Source organism: Coturnix japonica, chromosome 1 (genome assembly GCF_054131305.1).
Source record: "Coturnix japonica strain WE chromosome 1, WE-NBRP24, whole genome shotgun sequence".
Taxonomy (NCBI): domain Eukaryota; kingdom Metazoa; phylum Chordata; class Aves; order Galliformes; family Phasianidae; genus Coturnix; species Coturnix japonica.
Window position 1 is genome coordinate 149,122,166 of NC_140663.1, and position 23,323 is coordinate 149,145,488.

The 23,323-nt window shown below is 34.8% G+C and overlaps 1 long non-coding RNA gene across 8 annotated transcripts in view; it reads left to right on the top strand.

Moving 5' to 3' along the window:
- Window positions 1-22,995, top strand: part of LOC107308097 (uncharacterized) — a 34,909-nt gene extending 11,914 nt beyond the window's left edge. For 2 of the 8 annotated variants that reach the window (XR_014948573.1, XR_014948577.1), the window contains exons 2-4: window positions 17,030-17,098; window positions 18,970-19,035; window positions 22,330-22,995. This is a non-coding gene — a long non-coding RNA (uncharacterized LOC107308097). Of the gene's footprint in view, window positions 1-17,029; window positions 17,162-18,489; window positions 18,531-18,888; window positions 19,036-22,329 lie in introns of all 8 variants that reach the window. The other 6 variants (XR_014948572.1, XR_014948575.1, XR_014948578.1 and 3 more) reach the window with 5 other exon arrangements.
- The last annotated feature ends 328 nt before the right edge of the window (window positions 22,996-23,323 follow it).

Genomic DNA, 23,323 nt, shown 5'->3' on the forward strand with positions numbered 1-23,323 from the left:
ATAAACAGTGACATAACCGCCAGTTAACCCAACTGATCTCCAGACCTCAGCCACCCAGGAAAGACATAGCCATGAGATCTCCCTCAATTTATTGCTGTGTCACACTCCTTATATACCATCTTAATTCCCATGCAAACATGTTCACCCGCTATGCAGAACCTAATGCATGCGAGAGGACCTATACAGATACCTACATAAACCTCCTGCCCACTAGCTCCCTAACCTACAGGCTGCAACTCAGCTATTCCAGAACACTCTGTCTACTCAGAACTACTTTATACACTTAGTACCCCAGCAAACATTATGTCAAATACTAATATACCAGGCAACTTGCTGTTGTGTATGACTGACATGAATTTAAAACGAATCAAATCACCTCAGTCATCGATAGTACAGCTCAGGTCTAACTCTTACATCACTGAATAGAAGAACAAATTTTCATTGCATTTAACAAGTCTTTTCTGGTATTAAGCATATCTACTCACTTCAGAAGATAAAAATGATACAAACGTGCTTGTTCGCATTTGTGGGGTTAATAGTGAGTACCAAACCTACCAGTAATGCAGCTATTATTTGTAATATATCAAGACAATTATTTGAAATACCAATGTTCAGTATAAACAGGTTTTATCAGTTTAATGCCTTGGTACTGAAATTCAGACAGACGAAAACTAGAATGTGAAGTGAAAATGTGCAACAAAGCAGACTACCCATGAGATAAAACCAGAGATAACTATTGACAGATTCTAAACAATAAGACACAAATATATTTTTTAAAGTTAAATAAATAAATAAATAGAAGTAAAAGGGACAGAATCTTTTTACATCATTGCTTCTGCTCATGCAACACATAAATGAATATTCACTTTCAATTATACATTGTGTATTTGAAGTCAAGTAAATAATTTCAAGTAATTTGCATTGAATGTGTTCAGTTTGTTAGAGAGGAAAGTACTTTTAAATTGTAGATGCCAATGTTTCCAACACTGTTACTGTATTTCAAAGAAAGCAAAAATTTGTACCAACATTTTTAGAACAGATAGATGATGAGCTGGTATAAGTTATAGCGTATGTCTCCAGAAGTGTGGAGTGATTGTCACAAATAATGTGAATGTGTGCTTGAATTTAGGCAGCCAGTGTTCATTGTAATGTGTTGAGCTCTCAAAGAGATTAATTTATGTATCACTTTATGATGGCATATTTTTATCTCTTTTGCTGTTTCAATTACCTTGGTAAATTGGGGAGGGCAGGGGGGAAGGGGAGGATTGTTATTTTCCCACAGTAGCATCAGATACAGAAATTTTTAGGGGATTTTTTTTTTTCTTTTTTTTTTTTTCTTCTCATTTAACTCATCTACATGTTACAGTTTAGGAAACATATTGCTAATTAATCAAGTTAATTACATATTGAGAGGCAAACTTTGTGTGACAAATGCTTTTTAATATATTTCTTTTCTGTCAGTACTTTCCATATTTTGGCTAAAGGAGATGAATCATATGCACCACATCTTGTTAAGAAAAAGGAGTTACTGATTCGCTGCTGCAAGCTTTAGCTTCTGTTTCCTGCCACTTCTGTCAATAAAACTGAAAGCAGTTGCCCTTAGATGTTTCTGATATTATAATATCATCAGTGGTAAAGACTCGTGGACATTAATTTATCTGACAATGGGTATAGAATTTAGTTGCTTCATAGCTGAATTTTGAAAAAAACAAATTGTGTGATAAAGAATCTAAATGCCCCTTGCCTGAGGGAAAAAATCCTGTGAATGAAGGATTCTGTTATGTCTGTGGGATTTTTTATTTTTTATTTTTTTTATTTTTTATTTTTATAATTATTAGTATTTTGAGAGAAGAAAAATCAAAATGATGCCAAAAACTTGTTCCCAATATTTGTAATTTATATAATCCTTGTCTGTTTCATTGACTTCACTTTTTCTTCCTCATCTTACAGGCTCAGGTATACCTGTCTTCCTTTGCAGTATGACCTGTTTGACTGAAAGACATCATTTATTTCAAAATAAAACTATGGAACAAGACATTTTAGAGGAAGACATAGAGCTCATTGCTGACTGTCAGGGGCCTTGTCTTAATGAGAAATGAAAGTATATTGTAGTATATGCTACCTTGTATGATTATTCATAATGTGGTGCAAGATAATGTAAGTTCCATAAAGTTAATTTCTTCGGTGTTATACCAGCTACTTCACAAATGTTTGGCATTTTCAGAGCAAGACTCTGGCCCCAGTGCTCTCATAACCAAATATGCATTGGATGTAAAACAAACTGGACAAAGGAGAAAGGAATTGCAACAAAACAAAATGATTGGCATGCATCTAGGATCTTTGGAAGGTTTTTTTTTTCTTTGTTGCTTATCTAATTCACAATGCTAGTTAAATAAAAAGACTATGCAGTCTGATGTGTGAACAGAGCAGGGTGCTTAGTGATGAATCCTTAGAAAGAATCTGAAAGAGGAAAGTGAGATTGTTTGGCAAGGTAGAACAGCAGATATTCTAGGCACTGAAAAAAATTTTGGTGAGTAGAAATAGGAAGTCACACATGAGCTAACTGTGCACACAGTAGACAGAGTTGTATCTGAGACAGGAAAGAGTAAGGAATTGGTCCATTTGTAGGCAAAGGCAGACTTGTGAAGCCTTGAAATTGAAGAGGAGAAATTTGACCTTGCAGTGTAATGAGACAGAAAACCACCTGAGAGACTGAGACATGAGGTAACATGATCAGAGTGGTGAACAAGAAAGATAACCTTGTCCACAGTGTTCCGAATTGACTCTAAGAGAGAGATTAGAGGCAAGAAGGTTACAATTGCTAGCAGGTCATGGCAGGAGAGTAATAATGAAGGCATGAAGCAGGGAGGAGAAAAAAAAGATGAATAACTGAAGATACTGTTGATGGGAAAAATATCCGTGGAGTCCAAAATTGGACATTTAAAAGTCACTGGTTATGTGAAAAAATATACATTTAATGTTACTACTGTTTTTATTTACTTTTTTCATGGCATTCTAAAGCCAAAGTTCTGTAATTAAAGTCACAATCCTTTCTTGATCATCTGTATTTTTATCCATCCCTACATATTCACATCTATTGATAGATAATTATTTATGTATTTTGACAGTGGAGCAACAGTAAGAGAAATGGGTGACACAGGTTTATTTTGCTACTTTTACCACTGATTGGCCCTGTGATCTTGTTTGCTGTTTTACAGTTCTTCTGACTGTAAAAAGAAAACATTTATTTTCTTCCTTTGTATGTATGCAGATGAAAAAGGTTGATACTATTCAAGAAGGCTTTGAATAATATGTAGAGCTCAGTTAGAAGATGTATCCCAAGCCAGCCTACACAAACACTTTCACAACAACCAGTATGTTTGTCCCTTTATTCTGAGGGCATACTATTTCCAGATACTGGCGTGAGCCTTGATGCATTTGTGATCACTAGAAAGTTGGAAATAATTGTGCCCAAGTAGATAGTTTTGTTTGGAGTTGTAAGACCTCAACTATGTCTAAAATATAACAACAAAAAATATTTGCCAGTATACTTCACCTTCCAATTGTGCATTTATGTGTGGCTTTGAAACAAGATATCAAAAGGCAATGGTGGTAAAGTGCATTATTCAACACAAGAAGGGGCTTCTAAAAACATTTAAAATGTAAAGACAACAGAATATTTATTGGGAATTTTAGCTGAGGAGAACAATATATTTGAAAGGTTACAAAAACAAAAAGCAAAACGAAATTAATAGAAAAACCCGCCAATATTAAATGATCATGGCTGGGAAGGCCTCAAAAAAATATCTAAAACTGGTTAACCAGTGAGACCAAGTTTTTTCACTTTGACTAAGTTTTCTTGTTTCTGCTGGTCCTGGAGATCTCCAGAGGAAAAATAAAGACAAATTCCACAGTGCAGAAGGAGGTTACAGTTCCAGTTGTTATCCAGCTGACATTCTGAATTAGCCAGAATTCTTATGGAAGCAATCACTGTGGCTTATTCTACCTGTACATCTTCCTGCAAGCTATGGGTTTAGAAACAGTGGCTTGTGTGCAGTCAATATTTAGGGAACAAACAAACAAACAAAACCAAAAACAAACAAACAAACAAAAAAAAGAGTGATGCAATTTACACATTTAATGCACATTAAAAGAACAATAATGATATGTTTTGTGTATAATAAAGAAAAACATGTTTTTGGAAGTCACTGAAATAAATTTCCTGACACAAAATTCTTAGAAGGATAAATTTACAAAGATCATCCCAGTGTAGTGCAGGAAGAGGTAATTCAGAAAAATAAAGAAATTAATAAAATTAAATTAAAAATAAAGATTTGGGATAAAGAAAGCCATTACATTGCCAGTGAGTAAAAAAGCTTAGCAATGACTCGAATGAGATGTAAACACACACAAGGCTCCTGGCTCCTACATGCAACCAGTTGTTGTTGCACGGGTATCAAAGGCTGTAAGCACCTACAATAAAAGTCCTTTGTCTTTTGTTCTGCATTAGCAAAGTAGTCCATGCCTATTTGCCATCCCAGAAAGGGAGCTCTGTGTCCTCTTGCAACATAAAAATACATTTTAATATACTCGTTTTAACTTTCTAAATTAAATTGTTGCCATTTGCTCCAGAGACAATTAGCAGGCATCAGTTAGAAGACACAATAGATTATGTACCCAATTACTTTCACTTTTCAGACAACAGTTTGCAATCACAAGAATATGTGTGGAGGTTTAATCAAAGATTAGAACTTTTTAATTAAATGGGGCCGTATGTGACTAGTCATTTGACATTAATTACTGTTTTAGTTGGATTATTTTTGATTTGTAAAAAGGCCCTGAGCACTGCAAAAATTATTTCACATCATAAAAACCACTGATTATTAAAAGTTTTCTTCATCAGACCACCGCTCTCCTGAACAAGAGATATAATTTCAGAAGTTAAATGGTTGCCTTAGAGAAGGAGATTGGTGAGTTTTAAAAGCAAAATAGCAGATGGTACTTCAACTGACTCCTCTTAGAAGGGACAGTCTGAAAGTACTTATTGTAATGATTGATAAGGTCTTCTGTCAATGCTCAGCAAAACTTCCAAGGGCCTAAACAGCTGGTGTGAGGTTCATTTGGAGTTTTAACTAGTTGACTACCCTTTGGGGTGTCTTAAAGCTAACTAGCATCACTGGCATTAATAGAGGACATCAATCAAAATGAAACGCTGTAGCAGAAACTGATCCAACACTTCAAGTAATATTTTAATTTGTTGGCCAACAGAGAGGAGGATAAATGTTAACAGTGTCCTTGTGTGATTTCTTCAAATTCAAGAATTGAAGTCCAATGATGCCACCAGTGTTTGCAAGTCATTCTTTTGTGAGCTTTTCTTTTCTTTTTCATAGATTCCACTTATTCAGTGTAAAGTGGGAACACTGACAATGAAAATCCTTATCTGAATAGCCTACAGAATGTAAAGAAGGAAAAAAAAAAAAAAAAAAAAAGGAAAAAAATGGAAAAAAAAAGAGAATCTAAAGGGTGCAGGAACAGTCCTTATAGCTCATGTAAAGATGAGGGGTGAACTTCATGCAAACACACACACACTCAGAGTCATTGTGCCTTTTGTGATGAACTTTTAAAGAGACTGCGGCTGGGGGGATTTGTCTGCCTGAAGGTGAATTAAGAAAGCAAAATCAACCCATAACCTGCAGTGCTTACAGTGCAGACTCTGCGCATAGGGCTTGGATAGGAGTGCCTACAGCTTTCTTATCCTACCAAAATGGTGCTTTGCCAAGTTGCTGGGTCTGTCTACCGCAGAGCTTGTTCTTGAATACTGCAGAATATCTGAATATCAAGGCAGGTGATGGTTATATCACTGAGAAAGTTTGCAGGTGTTTGATTTAGAGATAGCCAGAGTGCTAGCAATGCTAAGTACAAATCTGGACTGTGTATCCTCCTATTTGTCTACAAAGTGATCATACAAATAATTCTAATTTTGGTAAAGCAGTTAAAAAGTAAGTTTTGAGCCCTAAATTAACAAACTGCACAGTCTTTTGTAGACAGAAGTATTGACATGATAGGAAGAAATAATATTAATTGCAATTACATAATATTCCCAAATGGACATCTGATTTACTTACGAGTCAGCATCAGGCTGTCAACACAGCAACAAATCTGTAGTTTGAATAATAGTTAAACAGAGTAAAGATGCTTGATGGAAAAGTGAAGTTCAGTTTACATGCTGGTCTAAAGCTCAGATTTGTTTCTGCTACATCTTCCTATGTGTCTGTGGAAAAGTGTCATTAAATTTATCTGTCGTACAATTTCCTAACTATATAGCAACCTTTCTACTTCACTCAGTAGATTGTAAGACCTTGAAAATAAAACAAATTGGCTGTTGGCATTAGTGCAGTGTGTAGGACAAACAGGTGTTTCTAAATACTGCTGTTATTTCTAGTATAAATTGTATTTATTCCTAGTTTTTTAGTTTAGTCTCTGTCCTGTTACAATCTGAAAATCACTATGGAAACTGTGGTAATAAACCTGGTATTTAGCAGCCAGTTTTCATACCATGTCTAAATTAAATGCTTTTCTAGAAAGATCTAAGTCACACTGTATTTCCTAATTGATTGTAACCTTTCCTGAAATGGACAGAAATATTCACTCCATTCAGATTATTTATTTATTTATTTATTTATTTCCATTTGAAGTGGAAAACTATCAACTGTATATGAAAGCAAGCATTATAAGAAACTTTAATTCCAGAATGAATGTACAAATATATGTTTTATTATTAAGTGAGATTATTTTTTGAAGGGGAAAAAAAAATCACTGAGGAGAAACAAAAAAATTATCGTAGTATTTTGTATTCATTGCATTAGTTATTTCCCAAAGAAAGCCTATCAGTTAAAATGATGAATTCTAACCTTTACCGATTCTTCCAGAGAACATTCAATTTATATTCTTCAGGCACTTTACTACTTGTTCACCATACTGATGCAAAATTATTGTTTTTGTAATATTTATAAAGATCTAGTTACAAGTTTTCAAGGGCATTTTCCACTTTTCTTTCAAACCTAAGTCCTTCCGTATAAGTTAAGATAAAAATGGAACAAAAAGGTAACATATGGTACGGTTATTTATTGTATTAATATTTAAATACAGTGTTATGTTGAATGCAAGTCTGGTGGTCAATAGAAAATACAAAGGTCACATTATCACAGAGTACAGAAAGCTTTAAGAGATGAATACCAATGGATAAACAATTCTGCCAAGAAACTTTGTTTTTCTTTCTATTAGTCCTATGAGATCCAATAATGCTCATTTAAAGTCAATAGTTTCAAGTTCCCTTTATGAAAACAATCTGGCAAAAGTTCTTTGCATTGATAAATTTAAACAAATTAAAAAAAAAAAAAAAAGTTTTAATATCAGTTCAAATTTCACATTGACTTAATTTGTGTCTTGAACAATTTTTGTACTGAAGATGTCAATGTTTCTTTGAGCACTCCAGGCTTCTGGGCACCATTCTTTAGAGAACAACAGTTGTCATGTAAATGGCTATTGCAGTCCCTGACTGTTGCTGTGCAATACTGCAGTTAGGAGCTGTTCTTGTCCTGCAATGTAAGGGTGTGCTGGGCCTGGGGTACAAAACTACCAGCAAAGGGTACTGGGTTAGTCCACATTTGGTTAGTCCACATTTGGGTTGTGTGGACTTCCTCCACAGGGAGCTGGGACCTTTGGAGAAGATCATTTGTGCAGGTACACAGATAAGATATTTTGGAGATTTCCAAGGGTGGGAGAAGAGAAATATGAAGCAGTAAATAGTACAACAGTGAACTGGAATCCCACAGGTTTTGAGCAGTCTGAAAGCCTTGTTAAAGGGTTTGGGGAATACTGAAACAATGTCCCTACTGAGTGCAGAGGACTGTCCCAGGTTGATTGAAATAAAAAGTAGAAGGGACCTATCTTTAAAATCATGTTTGTAATTTAGTTATTTATTTTTCTTTCCTAGTCACTTTTATTTTATTTTTCTTGATAATAATAATAATTTAAAAAAAATATATATATAAAATAGTTATTTTATTTGAAAGACTGGTTAAAAAAAAAAAAAAAAGGAAAAAGAAAAAGAAAAAAAGCCAGCGTTTTTCATAATTTCGTTCTCCTTTAGGGAACATGCTCCAGGGAAAAGGTCTAGACAGGTCTCCCTCAAAGCTCTGGCTAAACTGGGGTCCTGTCATTGCTCTTGTGAATATTCCAGTAGAATTGAAATACTACGAACATGTTTCAGGGTTTGCTATTGAGTACACTGAATAATGTCTATTTTATGAAATTTGAATCTAATGATCTAGACACCTAGCAATTTAATGCTGTCAGAAGTCTGATGTTAATTTCCATGGCCTGTGGCAATAGCTTAGATATAGTAAGGACATTACCAGTGGAAATGTTAGTCACCTCCTAAGTGATATCAGAGATTTGCAAATATCACTGATATAAAACCCTTGAATGTTGATACCTAAAGTAGTTGTAGCCTAAGGACCAGCTCCACATGAATGCATATGTGTTAGCGTAGGTTATTTGCTGATCCCAAGAACTGACTTAATTGTGATATATTACGAGCCTAATAGAATATACAAATACTGGAGTACTGAGCAGAGAGAGATTACAAAACAAAAAAAAAAAAAAAAAAAAGAGGGGGTGGGGGGGTGAGGGGGGGTAGGGGGGTATTTAAACATCCTTTCCATTCAAAATCATAAATGCAATTAGCTGCCTGAATGAGGTTGAACTTTAGTTAGGAGTCACACTTTTCACACAACAGGCCTGGTTAGTGGTTAGAACAATTGCCACATAAACTAATGTTTCGGAATTTAATCTATTGTTCCTGTTTCATAAGATGCTATGCTGAGTAGGAAGGAACCATATTCTGGTCCATATTCTTGCCATCACCACAGTTGTTTTTTGGTGGTGGTGGTGGTTTTGTTTGTTTGTTTGTATTTAATCGAATTGCTGTTTAATGTAAACTAGGTAAAGAAGCTGGTGCTCAGTTCTGAGTTGCTATTTGAGTACTTCAAGCACTGCACTGTATTTTTCTGCAGCTGTTGTCTGCGAATGCAGAGTTTCTGCTTGGCACCCACCTTTGGAATTCACTCCAAATTCTGAAGCAAAAGTTTGATATAAATGTATGATCAGTTTCTTTTCATCAGACTGTTCTATAGTAGGTTTTAAAATCTAATGTAGAACAAACAGCAGTTGATTTGAGGATCAATCACTTAGATATAAGAAAAGGGTTAACATTTTTCTATATTTTGTTACTGTTCAGAGGAATTAAAATCTGTTACAATGACAAAAATGCACAGATCCATTTCAATTTTGACATAGGAAAAATCTTCTATCTATAAGGTGATAGCCAGAAACTTATTCATCCACAATAAGAATTAACAAACAAACAAAATAAAAATTTCCCTGCAGAAACAAAATATGTTCCTGTTTGACAAAGGGGATGGAACTGTAAGACAGTAAAATTAAGTGTAGTGATTTTCTGCCACATTTACCTCAGGCAATCATAGAATGATATTTAAACAAGATAGTAATTATATGAAAGGTGTCAAAAAAAACATTCAAAATGTAAATGTATGTAAGACTCCGAAAAGAAAGATACATTAGTTCTCCTAACTTACATAAGTAGGTAATACAAATCCAAAGTCCTTTTCAGGAAGACAAAGGATTTGTGGGTGTTAAAAGGTAAAAATCTTCGGTAAAAATGGAGAGTTTTTAGATACAGATTTACTTCTATGTCTTGTTACCTGTGAAAGACAGTACACAGTAAGTGATTTTATCTCTAGGGAGATGTTTCACCCTATAATTTTCCCAGTCTTGTAATTAGCACTGGGATGCCTGGGGAACACCTTTTAATCCCTTACACAGTCTACATGGAAGATGGGTGAAGAAAGCTGATCCTCAGGTGTTTAGGCTTTCAGTAGGTGCTTTCAGAAGGGGCTTAGACCTAAATGCCATCACAATGGAATTAAAGGCACCCGGAAAACTCTGTAAAATAGATTTACTTGAACAGAGTTTCAAAAGGTACTGGGATTAGCCAGTATTGGAGCAACACTTTGAGACTTTAAATTTGGGATTAAGGTAAATTACAGGGATATAATAGGTTGCAAAGAATAACATTCATTATTTTGCCTCTCTGGATACATCAACATTAGCACTGAACTTTGCATTAAGAGCATGCATTTGAAAGAAATCTTCCAGTCATCTCCCAGAAACTACATTATGGTTCATACTGTAGAGTTCTCCAGGAACATGTAACTGAGATTTATTGCAGATAGCATTACACTGGGAAACATGCCACAGAAACATGCTCCCCCTGCACTTCAGCTACTAATGGGCATTCAGTTCACCAGAGAAGAGAGTGGCTTGTCTAAAACACCCCATTCTAAATATCACCTGAGACAGAAGGTATTTGGAGGGATTGTGGAGAAAAAGATGTTAACACTGGAAAGTTTTAGAAGAGGTAGTTGAGACTGGGAAAAATTTTAAATTCTTTTCTTTTTGATGAAGTATAATTGCACTTGGCAATACCAGTGGCACTTCTCCATCAGGTCTAGGAGAACTAAGAGGATAAGTACATGATGAGTAGATGAGTGAAAACAAGTAATACAGACCTTGCACTGAAGTCACACAGGAGAACCAATGGAAGAAACTATCAGCATGCCCCTTTGCTCCCAGCTTTTAGCAGAAATCATTTTAAACTGTAATAATAAACAAAGAAGGTATATGTGGGTTACATGTAGCACACAGCTACCAATAATGAACATATATAATAGTTAGGTCCTGTACAATATAATCTCCTGTATCTGGGCTTTAGAAAAGGGGAAAAACAAAACAAAACAAACAAACAAACAAAAAAACCTTGCATGCAATTATGAGTAAACAAAAGAAATAGAATCAAACTTTATATGAGGATTAAGTATCAAATTAGACTTCCAACTTTCCATTTGTAAACAAACAACAACAAAAATCCCAACTTGGAGTCAAAAAGAGTTAGTATGGGAATTCATATGTTAAGAATGACATCTGCCAACTATCAGGACTCGTCAGCCTTACTACATTTAGAATACAGCATAATTCAGAGTTCTGTAATACTCTTTTCTCCAACAGGTCTCCAATCTGTCTAACATCAAGCCAGTATCAAGAGGTTAGAAGCTGCGTGAGATGAGTCATTTGCTGCTGAGATCTTGGAAGCAAGACTAGTCATTAACACATACTGTTGACAGTCTAAACTGTTCCCATATCACAACCCAGAGTTACAGGAGACAGGAACTCTCACCTTTCCTTGCAGAAACTTCACATCTCTCTGCATTTTCACTGTTGCATTGCTTACGCAATGGAATAAATTGTACTTGTTTCGCAGAACAAAGCCTTCAGGCCAGTACAAAGTTTCAGCGTCTCAGGTAAACCACTGAAATCATCTTGACAAGAACTTTTTCTTTTTTAGAGATGGTGGTTTTCCCTCTCATGAATTGGTCTTCCTGTTCCCTGAGTTTAACTAACAAGGTCCACAAAGGGAATGTATTGCAAAGAGCTCTATGAGGACAATTAATGAAATTCAGTGTATTCCTACCTCAGCATCTGTTAACCCTAATAGAAGTTAGGCAGATGCATGACCCAAATAATTTTTAGATAGAGAATTGTGTCTCAGGCAAATGATAGACCACTGCTATAAAACTTGGAAATAATTTTCATTATCAATATTGCAAACAAACGATGTACTGCTCATATTCCTTTTCTAAAATCAACTGCTTTTTTTACACCTCTTTGTGTCTCTCTTCCTTTCATCTCTTTTCTTTATGTTTTTGTTTTTCCAGAATCAAAACCTCATGAAATAGTCCAGAGTAGGTCAGATTAAACTAGCTTTAGAAATATTGCAGAGTGGTATTTTCAGGCCAAACAAGTAAACCATTTCCATTTTTTACAACACATTCTTTCCCAGCCATTAACATAAAAAATGTTATTGGAAGTTACTAATTACTTTATTCTGATAACCACATGTGACCTTAATTAAAAACTCTAATCCACTGCAAAATGTACATGTACATAATGGAAAGGCAATTCAAGTAAATTGTTAGATAACTGGGCTTTGTTACTCGAGCTAAACTTAATAGATACATTTTCTAAAAAAAAAAAAAAGGTGAAAAAGCATGATATTTTTCTGTGTTGCAGTTGTTCTCTTCTATACAGCAGTGAAAACAATAATTGTGATCAGTTCTTCATGTTCTTAGGGTTGGCAATGATATTAGTTTGCATGAAGAATACAGCCATGCAAAAGCACAGTAGCACTATAGAGGAAGAGAGAGGCTGCCAAAGTCTCTGATGAGACTTGCCAAAAAAATAGTCACAGTAGGGTATCTCTGCTAGCTCTCTATCAGTCTGCTATAGGTCCTGCTCTCAAGGATAATCACCTGCTGCTGAATAGAACTATTCACTGAGGCCAAGAGAGTGACTTACATTCAGTCTCAAAACTTTATAAACGGCAAAGGTGACAATACTCTCACTTTATCAGTAGTCTCTTGACACTTGCCTAACCTGGCCTCAGTGCCACATTAGCGCTACCACCCAACACTGAAATTGAAGTTGGTTTTCAGTTGGTCAGCTGGAATGGGGAATAAGCTGACATGAATGTTTGCATCTGTCTATAAAGCCATGTTCTCCGTCTTTTATTGTGTTTTTTTTAATATATATATATATATATATATTAAACATATATATATATGTTACCAGAAATCTGGAAATCTTCCTGGAAATTTTAGTCCTTCTCATGTTATCATCCTTCTTTTTCATTTTACACAAGACAAGGTTAATTGAGCTCAAAAATGAATTTGGTATGATGAACTCATACATATGTCACTCAGCTGAGAGCAAGCAGCTACTTTCCATGCAAAAATTCTTCCTCTGATGTTAAAGAATTCAGATTAAAAGAGTGAGATGCTGATTCTGAGAGCCTATGCACCTCAGGGGAATAGGCACCAAAGGAAATGAGTTTCAAAAGCAGTGATAAGTTCTACTCCCTGTCTAGGTTAGCAGTTAAACCATTCATCCAGTAAGAAGTTATTCACCTCTTGAGGCAATTGGTACTTCCTTCTCCCCCATACAGCATTGGCTTTGCAACCTCCTGAATGAAAACCAGCATTTTGGTGACAAGAGTCACCAATGAATTTTTGCCTTTTCTCTTGAAATTAAGTCACAGTATCCAAGAAGAGTCAAGTGACTATGGAAAGAGTTCTTGAATGCCATGAGATTGGGAGAGAAAAAAATATTCTGGCTATATCTCAACATGTTAGATATGTCATATGTACCTTCTATGTCACTTTGTTACAAGGATGATGGAATAGAAATAGTACTGGGAGTAAATATCTGGGGGGGGGGGGGGGGGGAAGGAAAAAAAGTACAAAACAAGGCTTTCATATTTCCTACTAAATGCTACAAAGGCTACAAGATTTTAACTTACAAAAATTGTCTGCTTCACATCAGTCCTACCTCAGCACACCAGTAGAACAAGCATTTTCCATGACTGTAATTAAGGCTGAGGCCAGTGTTAGCCCAGGGTTGGGAGCAGGCCTCCAACTTTTGTGAAGAAGAATTCTATGTAGTAAGCAGAAGTAAAAAATGGCATTTATACTATAGCAGTATTTTCAGACTTTTCTGGCAAAGTAGATAGCTCATTGACTTAATATTCTCTGATTAAATCTGTATTGCATCAGAATATGTCTGAGTTATGGCAAAGTATCTTTAGTAACCAGCTCCAAGGAAGCATATCTACTTTTAGCAATAGAAAACTTGAAGCCATAGAGGAGGGATGCATAGGGAGGCCAGAATTTTATAAATGTAGGTTTTGTGAGGATTAGGCAGTGCTGAAAAGTAGTGACCTAGATAATGGCCTGTCCTGTAGGCAAGTTTGGGCTTCTAAATACCAAGTTATACTGTCCTAAGTGATCTTCAAATTATCTTAGTTTCATTGTAGGCCTAAATCTTAGGTTGAACTGACCCATGAGTTCCTTCTTTGATTCGTTTCTAATTTGTGACGTTTGTAATGTTTCTAGTTCCTAATATTAGGTCTTCGAGAAAGATTTGATGTTCCTTTGAGTTTTGAACAGATTTCTTTTTTATTTTTTTTCCTCAAAGAAAGTGTTTCTGCATTCTGCATGAAAAACATCTGTGATGATTTTTATTTTTTTTTTTAGTCCTCTAATTCATTAGAAGCTGCAACTCCATTCAGAGAATTACTATGTAAATGTATGTGCATAAATCTAGGGAAGTTAACTTTTAAAAGGGACAGACACTTTGGTTTTTAGTAGCATTTTTACTTGTGATGTTGTTTCCAGCTGTGATAAATAAAAGTCTGAATTGCAGTGGGAAATGTAGAAATCGAGACCCCAATCTTGTGCTGAATTCCAAGTGGGTAAGATGTTTGCCAACACATGGTTCAGTGCAGTATCAGGGCCCTAAAGTCTGAACTTTGAAGGACTGACTTTTTTATTCTGTAGTGTTCGAATGGACTGCTTAAAAAACCTATAAATGCTTCATCGAGACAGCAGGGCACCATTTCAGGAACTGATTGCCCATTATAGTACTGACAATAAAATAGGAAAATACCCCAAGGGAGAAGGAGCAGGGCCTTACGACTTTCCCATTGAACTCAGTGTGAAACTTATAATTTCCTGCTCCCACTTTGCAGGTTGCAGCAGTTTCCAGTGGCTGATGCATTATGCTCCTAAGCCTTTTTCAAAGAAATATGAAATTAGGGGGCTCTTTAAATTGGAAAACCAGACAAAATCATTGCAGAAATCAGAGTTCAGAATCAGAAATCAGAAGGAAATAAAAATTTCCTTCATATATACAAAATATGTATTTCTTTCTTTCATATTGACTTCTACCTTTCCTGAGTTAATTGGCTAGAAATAATATTAATTTGATTCATATTTTCTGTGCTAAACTGTAAAAACATGCTTACCATAAATAGAAGTGAACTTACCTGTTGAAGAAATTTTCTAAGATTTTGCTTCATTCAAAGATCAAAGTGATCTCTGAAACAACAGTCATGGAGAATAGTTTAGATTGTTGTATAGATTCACACATTCTCTTTTCCTGCATCAGAGCCAAGAAACCAATATACATCCTCCTCCTCCCCTCACTGAATCTCCTCTGTGAAACTTCCAGCCATCTGCGGTTGCAGAGAGCACCTGTCTGGATAATGTGAAGGGATAAGGGAGTATGTTAAACAAGGGCAGAGGGAATTGGGGAGGGATGCAGGAGACACAGAGCTAATTGAAGCAAAGCATTTTATTAATCTGGAGTGCTGTCTCCAGGCATGCCTGAAATCTAAATAATGATACTGAACTTCAAAGGCCTTATTCTCCATTCCTTGTGCACTCAGTACTCCTATTTAAGTCAGTGGAACTTCTAAGTATATAAAAACAGAATTGTACTGTAAGCCGTAACAATCATTTCAAAATAAAATCTTATACTGACAAGAAAAGAATAACCCTTTATCTGGTCAATTCTTTCCTACCTATTGGCATTATGGGTAGCTTGAGTGTCAAGGTATGTGATTTTGACCCTCTGGAGAGCCATATAAAAGCCTAGATTTCCTTTGATATTTCATTGTTTTCCGAATGATTTGTTCTGCTGCTGTGTTCTGCTGTCAGTGGACACTGTGTGTACATAGCACATCAAGTATTTATGTAGAATCTGGCTACACAGTTTTGTAGCTTCTCAGATCTGCTCAGGGATTTGGCTTCTGCTTTTTAAAATTCTTATGTTGTTTCAGGACCATTACATATTGAATTAGGTTAATTTCATCATGTGAAAATTAATGATTGGATGGTCTGATAATGTTTTGAAGCTGTAAAGTACTCTAACAGTTATCATTAACATGCACTGTTTTTAATTCATGTGTGATTTTCAGAATGTGAAGAAACAGCTACCCTCTTTCTTACATGTACAAAGAGGAAACACAGGTCCCAGATTTCCATCTGCCTCTTCCAAGCATGTTCTTAAGGATGTCATTTGCTGAGACAGGGGACACGGTGTGAAATGTTGCTGCACAAAAAGTCCAGTTATTGTTACTTCAGAATCCCAAGATCTCTGACATTTCTCATTTCTGCCTTCCTCCAGCAACACACCAAGATGGATATCCTAATACTCAGCTCTCCCTGAACTGTGGAGACGTTCTTACCTGCTTTCACATACATACAATTTCACAACAGGCAGGATGTAATCATTGAATATGCTATAGGAGAGACTAAACAAACTAAATTTGTCATTTCCAATTGCATTTAAATATTAAATTTTACACTGACTTTTCTAGTTAAATTTGAATTTTAAAATTTTCCTGGAAGATATTTTTATTTTTAAATCCTTTTCTCTTATTAAAAAAGCCTGGCTAGAATGCTAGGGTTGGCTTAAAGCATTAATAATAATTGGCTAGCTGATATTTTTTAATGATGACATTATTTCATGGAGATAAGGAAGTTCATCCAAATCAATAGAAACTGTAAGAAAATGTAAGTTTTAATTAAGTTGCTTAGATTCCACAATCACAGCATACAGTAGAAGAAAGTCTCAAGTTTTATTTGCTTTGTTTTACAACCAATCCAAATTTAAACATAGGTGTTTGCTATGTGTTATGGAGAGGATATTGGGCAGCAGTGGATGAAGCCTGAAGCAGGCACAGCCAATGGGCAAGGATTCCGCTCTGGAGTGTGGAAGAATGTGAGATGATGGAGTGGCAGGGATGAAATGCTATGAACTGACCGAGATCCTCATTTCCCATCCCCCTGAACTGTGCAGGAGGATGAGGTAGAGGAGTCAGGAGTGAACTAGAGACTGGGAAGAAGAGTATGGAGAATGTTTTTACTTTTGTCCTTGTTTCTCACTATCCTAATTTTAATCAGCAATAAGTGAAATTAATTTTCCACAAGTTGACTTTCTTTTGCCTGTGATAGTAATTAATTTGTGAATGATCTCTCTGTTCTTTTATCAGCCTATGAGGATTTTTTTGTGTTATTTTTGCCCTTTCTCCTGCTGAAGAGATGTAAGGGAGAACGGCTTGGTGAGTGCTTGGCAGCTTGCCGAAGTTAATACACCACAATGCAGCTTAACATTTCTGTCTCAGGTATTCATATGGGGATATTTGTTGTGAAATTTTATGGAGAAATCTTCATGAGTGCTAATCAAACCTTAATTTTCTTTTTTTACTTAAAGAAAATCTCTTCCTTAAATACTGTCATAGAAGTTGAAAGCTAAATAGGCTTTCTGAATGTTGTTTCTTCAGTGTTCTGTAAATAGCTAGTTATACAATTATGCATGCCATTGCACTCAAGGGACTTAACTCTGACTAGTTCCAGGTCTCTGCTGGCTTCTTCACATTGGAGAGCAGAGAATCACCCTCCAGACTTCTAATTTCAGTGGACTTTTTGTATGCCATTTCAAAGGCTGGAAATTTATAAAATAAAATTATAATAAAAAATAAATAATAATCCCCCTTGCTCTCTGTTTTTAGAGATAAAAGAGTAACTATTATTTCACCAGTCTCACTCTCTTTAATATAGAGCACACTGGAAAGGTATAGGAAATGACTTCTTTACCAAATGCTCCTCCATAAAATTTTTCTCAAGAGAAACAGGAGAATTACAAAGAAGCTACTGACGCTGTGCTTCTGAAATATTTCTGTAATATTACCAAATATTATAGCAGTATTTGTTAGCTTGAAAAGGAATGTGAAAAAGAGAAACCATACGTTCCCAGAACTGAGTGTATCATTTTACTTATGGAATCCACACTGATACAGCTGATGCTTTTAAGGGACAACCTGACCACCATCCCAAAATAACAATGAATGTAAAACAATTTGCATTCACATATATGGGGTTAGTGTTCCTCCATTACAAAATGACCCACCATCCTTTATAACTCTTAGGATTAAATACAAAAGGAATTACACAATAAATAATCCCATGAAGCTAACGAGTGCTTTCAACGGATGAATTTAGACACATGCTTAAGTTTCTGCTCCAACTGAAGATTATTAAATAAAAAAAGGCACCTTTCCTTTTCCTGAAGGAAATTTCAGCACCACTAATGGACACTTATTTGTCATCAACTGGAGGAAAGATGGGAAGGTGGAAGGGAACAAATGATCATTATGGGGTAACCAACACAGAAGACAGAAGGAGTATCAGCAGGGGTGAAATGGAGCTAATGCCACACAGAGAAGTAACCAGTGAGCCCAAAACATCTTGGCTAAACTGATGTATTCCTAGACTGTGGGGAGATTACAATACAAGTTTTTCTGAGAATATGTTGCAGACTGTGTGCTAGGGAACACCTCCATTAGGGAAAATTTGCCTGTGGAATGAGAAATACATAAACAGAAACTGGGAACTGAAGAAATGTTGTTAAGGTCAGCAGTGGGATTTTTTTGAGAGCATTTGTTCTTTTCAGGTGTGACAGTGGGCCACCGAAACAACCTGTGGGCTACTGAGGTGCAGTTTTGAATGTGAGGTGGTGTGCAATTTATTGCCAGGCTGGAAAATCCTTGTGACATCTTTCAGGGCTGATGGCAATTCAAAATGTACTTGGTGCTTTTATTGGGCTGAAAGACACTCTGCAGAAAATAATAATAATCGTCATATAACACTGTTCCATTCCATTGAAATTTCTCTGCCTTTGCTAATGTTTGCTTAATGTGTACTAGCACAGTACATGTATTGTAGAGTAACCATTACTTCAATTAAGAGACATAATAGGAAGTCGCTAAAAGATTTTTTAATGGTACTTTATGTTAGTATTTAGATATATTAAAAAATAATGCTTTTTTTCCGTTACTTTTTGGCACAACAGACTAAATTGAAATAAGAAGATAACTGATTAAAGCAAGCTGATGGTTTTCTGATTCTGCCATGCAAAATTGTCCTTTCACAGACTGCCGATCGGAAACAACGTTCAACATGGAGAGAGCAAGAAGAAGCTTGATACAGAAAATGAGAGGCAAGATTTAAATGTTTTCAGTGATTTGCCTCAGTCCATATTCACAATTACTTACACTCCTGTAAAGGTGCTTTTCAGGTTCTTTAGGTAGCTGGAGAAATTTATGTTCTGGCTCTTGAACTGTGTTAACACTGAGACTGAGGCTAAACCTGATTGAAATAGTGGCTGTGATTCAGAAGCAAAGGTTTCCATACAAAATCCTTGTAGAATCGTAGGCAAGAGGAGAGAAATCAGTATATTTCTGTATCAGCCTGGATAATTTGGCACTTATATGGTATTCTCCAGTTACTGTCCAATTAGTACTGAATATGCAATAGACACGCTATATCTACAACTGTCTATACACATAGCTGAACATCCTATAGACTTGGATACAGAACTATATTCTGGTCCAAAACTTGTAGATCTCTTTATTGTATAGAAAAGTCAAGAATAAGTGCATTAAAGAATCCAAATTAGAGAATGTTTCTCTATCTATTTTCCTGTGCTCTAGTTTCTGAACTTGAAAAATATTTAATATTCAGTGTCTTTATGTCATGTCCTTATTTACTATATCTGAGTTACACAAAATTCTTGAGATTAAGGGTACTGTGGAAAACATTTCTTTATGCAGGTTCCCAAGTCAGACCCTGAGACACACAGACTCTGCACTTCTTTTTCCAGAACATGTGGAAACAGGATGTAACAAAAAGGAAAGTTAAAATTTTGGAGCATCCTTGAACCATTCACTATCTTACACAGACTTTTGAGCAAAACACATTTCCTCAGAACTGTTAGGTTTCTTGCCTCTAGAATCTATATACCGTTACAGATGGAGTAACGGGTTCTTTAATCTCTTTGGAACAAATAAGATTTTTATTTTTTTTTTAGAAAGTTAAAGTTGCAATAGTTTGATCTTTTTTTAGGGGCAGACTGAAATTACTAGGCTAAGAAGTATTTTAATAGCGAATATCTAAGTTTAAATTACTGAGATTTTTACAACTGGAAGTTACAAGATCAGTCTGATAGTTGAACATGGAATTTGTGTGATATGTTTGAATTTCTACTGCAATATCAAATAATATCAGTAAACAGAAACAGCTCATGCAACATAAAGTACTGATTGAAAAAATGTTTCAATTATTTTTGTTATACAGTAAGTAAAGAATTGCCTTTAAATTATTGTTTTCAACTTCCTCAAGTGTCTTTCACACTTACTGTTAGAGCTGTGAGATGTCATTCTAATTGATACAAACATTCATCATACTTTATATAAGAGATTCTTGATTTAAATCAGCTTTTAATTATAATTAGTGTTGAACTAGTACAAGTTATTAAAAATCTGAGTTTAGTGTCTTTTTTGTTGTTGTTGTTGTTGAAGTTTTTTACATCACTGGTAAATATTTGTTTTTTTCTTCTTGTGCTATTTACTATTTTTCCCCCCTTACCAATCTCAGTCTTATTGATGATTATCCATAGTATTGAAAATATGAACAGAAGATTGTGTCAACACTGACCATGCATATAATCTCTGTTCACAGGAATTTATTCCCAGATGATTTTGTAAGGGAATCCATATGACTGTATAGATGATTCCATATGATTGTTTGCCATACAATGGTGTTAAGCATTGAACTACAAAATCCAGTCCGTTTTCTGAACGATCAGCAATTATTTTTTTAATATATTGATGAAACATGCACCACTTCATCATTTGAATGAATTTGTTGTTTTCCTTGCCATTGTACTATATCAGTTCTTAACAATTACTGTTGTGTTGGTTTGTTTTCTGCTCTTACTCTTGCACTTGATTTGTTTTAGTCTCATCGTTGCTTATCAAAAAAGATTTTTGCACAAACATTTTAAATAATTGCAGTGTTTATGTCTGCATTTCAGTGTCTATTTAATGTGTCTGCCATCGTTACAGCTAGAAGACAATCTTCATTAAACATCCCATTTAATATTTTTCAAACTTTCTGATACATGTGGAGTGTATTTATTCGTGAAAAATGCTTACTAAATGAACATATCAGTATACGTAATGCTGTGTGCCAAATCCTGCATATTAACTTACACAATCAAGTTTATATTGCAAATGAAGCAACTTTCCAAAGTGGCAAGTCATCATATACTCTAGATGTTCTTATATGAATTTTTCCATAAAACATTAAGTTGAAACTGACCTTGAAAATGACTGTATACTGATAGATCAATCACTGTGAATTTTATATTTCTTGGAAATTATGTGTTCCATGATATAGGTTTTCTCTGCTGCCATACAAATACAGAGTATGCACTTCCAAATTATAATCCTCAGAAATAACCCAGTGTCTGAATTTACAGTAGTGAAAAACTAGTAATCTGAGCTATGTATGAAAAAGAAAAGAGTAACCAAGGATGATTCTTTTCATTTACCTTTACATCTGTATTTGGCAGACACCTATAACAGAGCTATTGGTGTAGACTTCTTTCACTGTTAGTAGAGAAAAACAGAAGTCTATAGCTGACCACATCCATTCCATTGTCTACTACCTATTGATCTCCATTGGATATAAAGAAATATTGAAAGTGGTGTGTTAGTATACAGATGTCTTATAGAACTCCAGACTTAGGTGAGATGTCTCCTGACCACTTACTTAAGTGCTGTTGGTATAAATATATTATGTTACTAAATTTTTTATTGCTAAATACACACATATATATAGCTATTACAATGCCTTTATTCTGTGCAAATTGTTTATCTGCTATACTGTGCACTTTATAAGGCTACATGGTTGAACCTTTATATGTTTCCACGGCATTGATCATTTTTATATCTCAGTGATACTAGTTCTTAAAATATATTCAACTTCTCATAGTTTACATTATTATAGAAAAAACACAAGTTATAAAATTAATATTGTTTACAAAATAAAATATTCCTGGCAATTCTATGAATACTAAAAAATATTAATTTCATGTACATGTAAATACAACTTCCTGAACTCTGGATGCAATAATGCTGCAAGGAAATAGATACTTAAGAAATAGCAAACAGATACTTAAGAAATGTGTGTTAATATAAAATCAGTAGGAATATTTCAGATATAATTTCTTTCCAATAGAAATTTCATCATTATGAGGTGCTTACTAATTATCATCTAGGAAAACAAAAATTCACTTTGACAGAATCTAAACAAAATGAAAAAAATGAAGGTGTCTGGCACATCAGCAGTATATTTAGTTTTTCAGCAGCTTGCTGTCATCACTTTCTAAGACTTTTTTTTTTTTTTTTTTTTTTTAGAATTACACTTATTCTTTTTTTCTGTTTTGTAGATTCTTTTTCCTTGTTTCCCAACTTCTTGAAGTTTCACCGAGGTGTGCAAACAGAGCGAACAAAAAGATATACTCAGTTCTGGCTCAGCTTGGACAGCGTCTACAGCTGGAATCAAAAATGTTGAGTGAAACTTGAAAAAAGAAGTTTCTATTTCATTTGTAAATAATGAGTAAGCTCTCTAATTGTACTAAAATATTTAAAATAAGGTGGAAACTTCTACGAACCCTGTTCAATTGCAATGGACATTTCAGTAACTTTATATTATGTTTGTGCCAATATCTCAAGCCATTCACCTTGACAGATGCTGATATCTAAAAGAAAAGCCTTCAATTGGAAATTAATATCAAATTGTGTTACAGAAGAAAGTGACAATATCTGCACAAATTAACAGAACTCTGTCTTCTCAAAAATACTTTAAAAAAAAAACAACACACACACACACAAAAAAACACACCAAAAAACAAAAAAAAAAACCAGAAAAACAGACTTCCAGATTTCCCAGTAAAAAAAACCAACAAAACCAGATATCTGTTTGATGTCACTGAATTTCATTGAGTATTTAATTATTGAAAACTGTATGTTACCAAGAAATATTCGAATAATCATGTTGTTGTTGTTTGTTAATATATATATTTGCAGAGGAAAATAAACATAGGATTTCATAAGCATATGTCTCGGTGTCATTTGCTAGTTATTAATTAAATAGAATCCGGAAATATCTGGTAAATGAGTGCTTAAAACAGATGAAATTAAACATAAAAAACACATATTGATGAGGAAGAAGGATTTTAACTTTCATTGGTGTAGTGCTTTGTATCACCAAGCTACCTTTTCTTCCAGTCCAGTTCAAGGTAAAGAAGCTGGTAAACATGTCAATAGAAAGCTGAAACTTCAATTACATTTATAAAAAATATCAGTGTTTTCTATTATTTTGGTCTCTATAAATCTGTTTTCTTGTTACAATTTCAAAATGACTGATCAGAGAAAAATTTA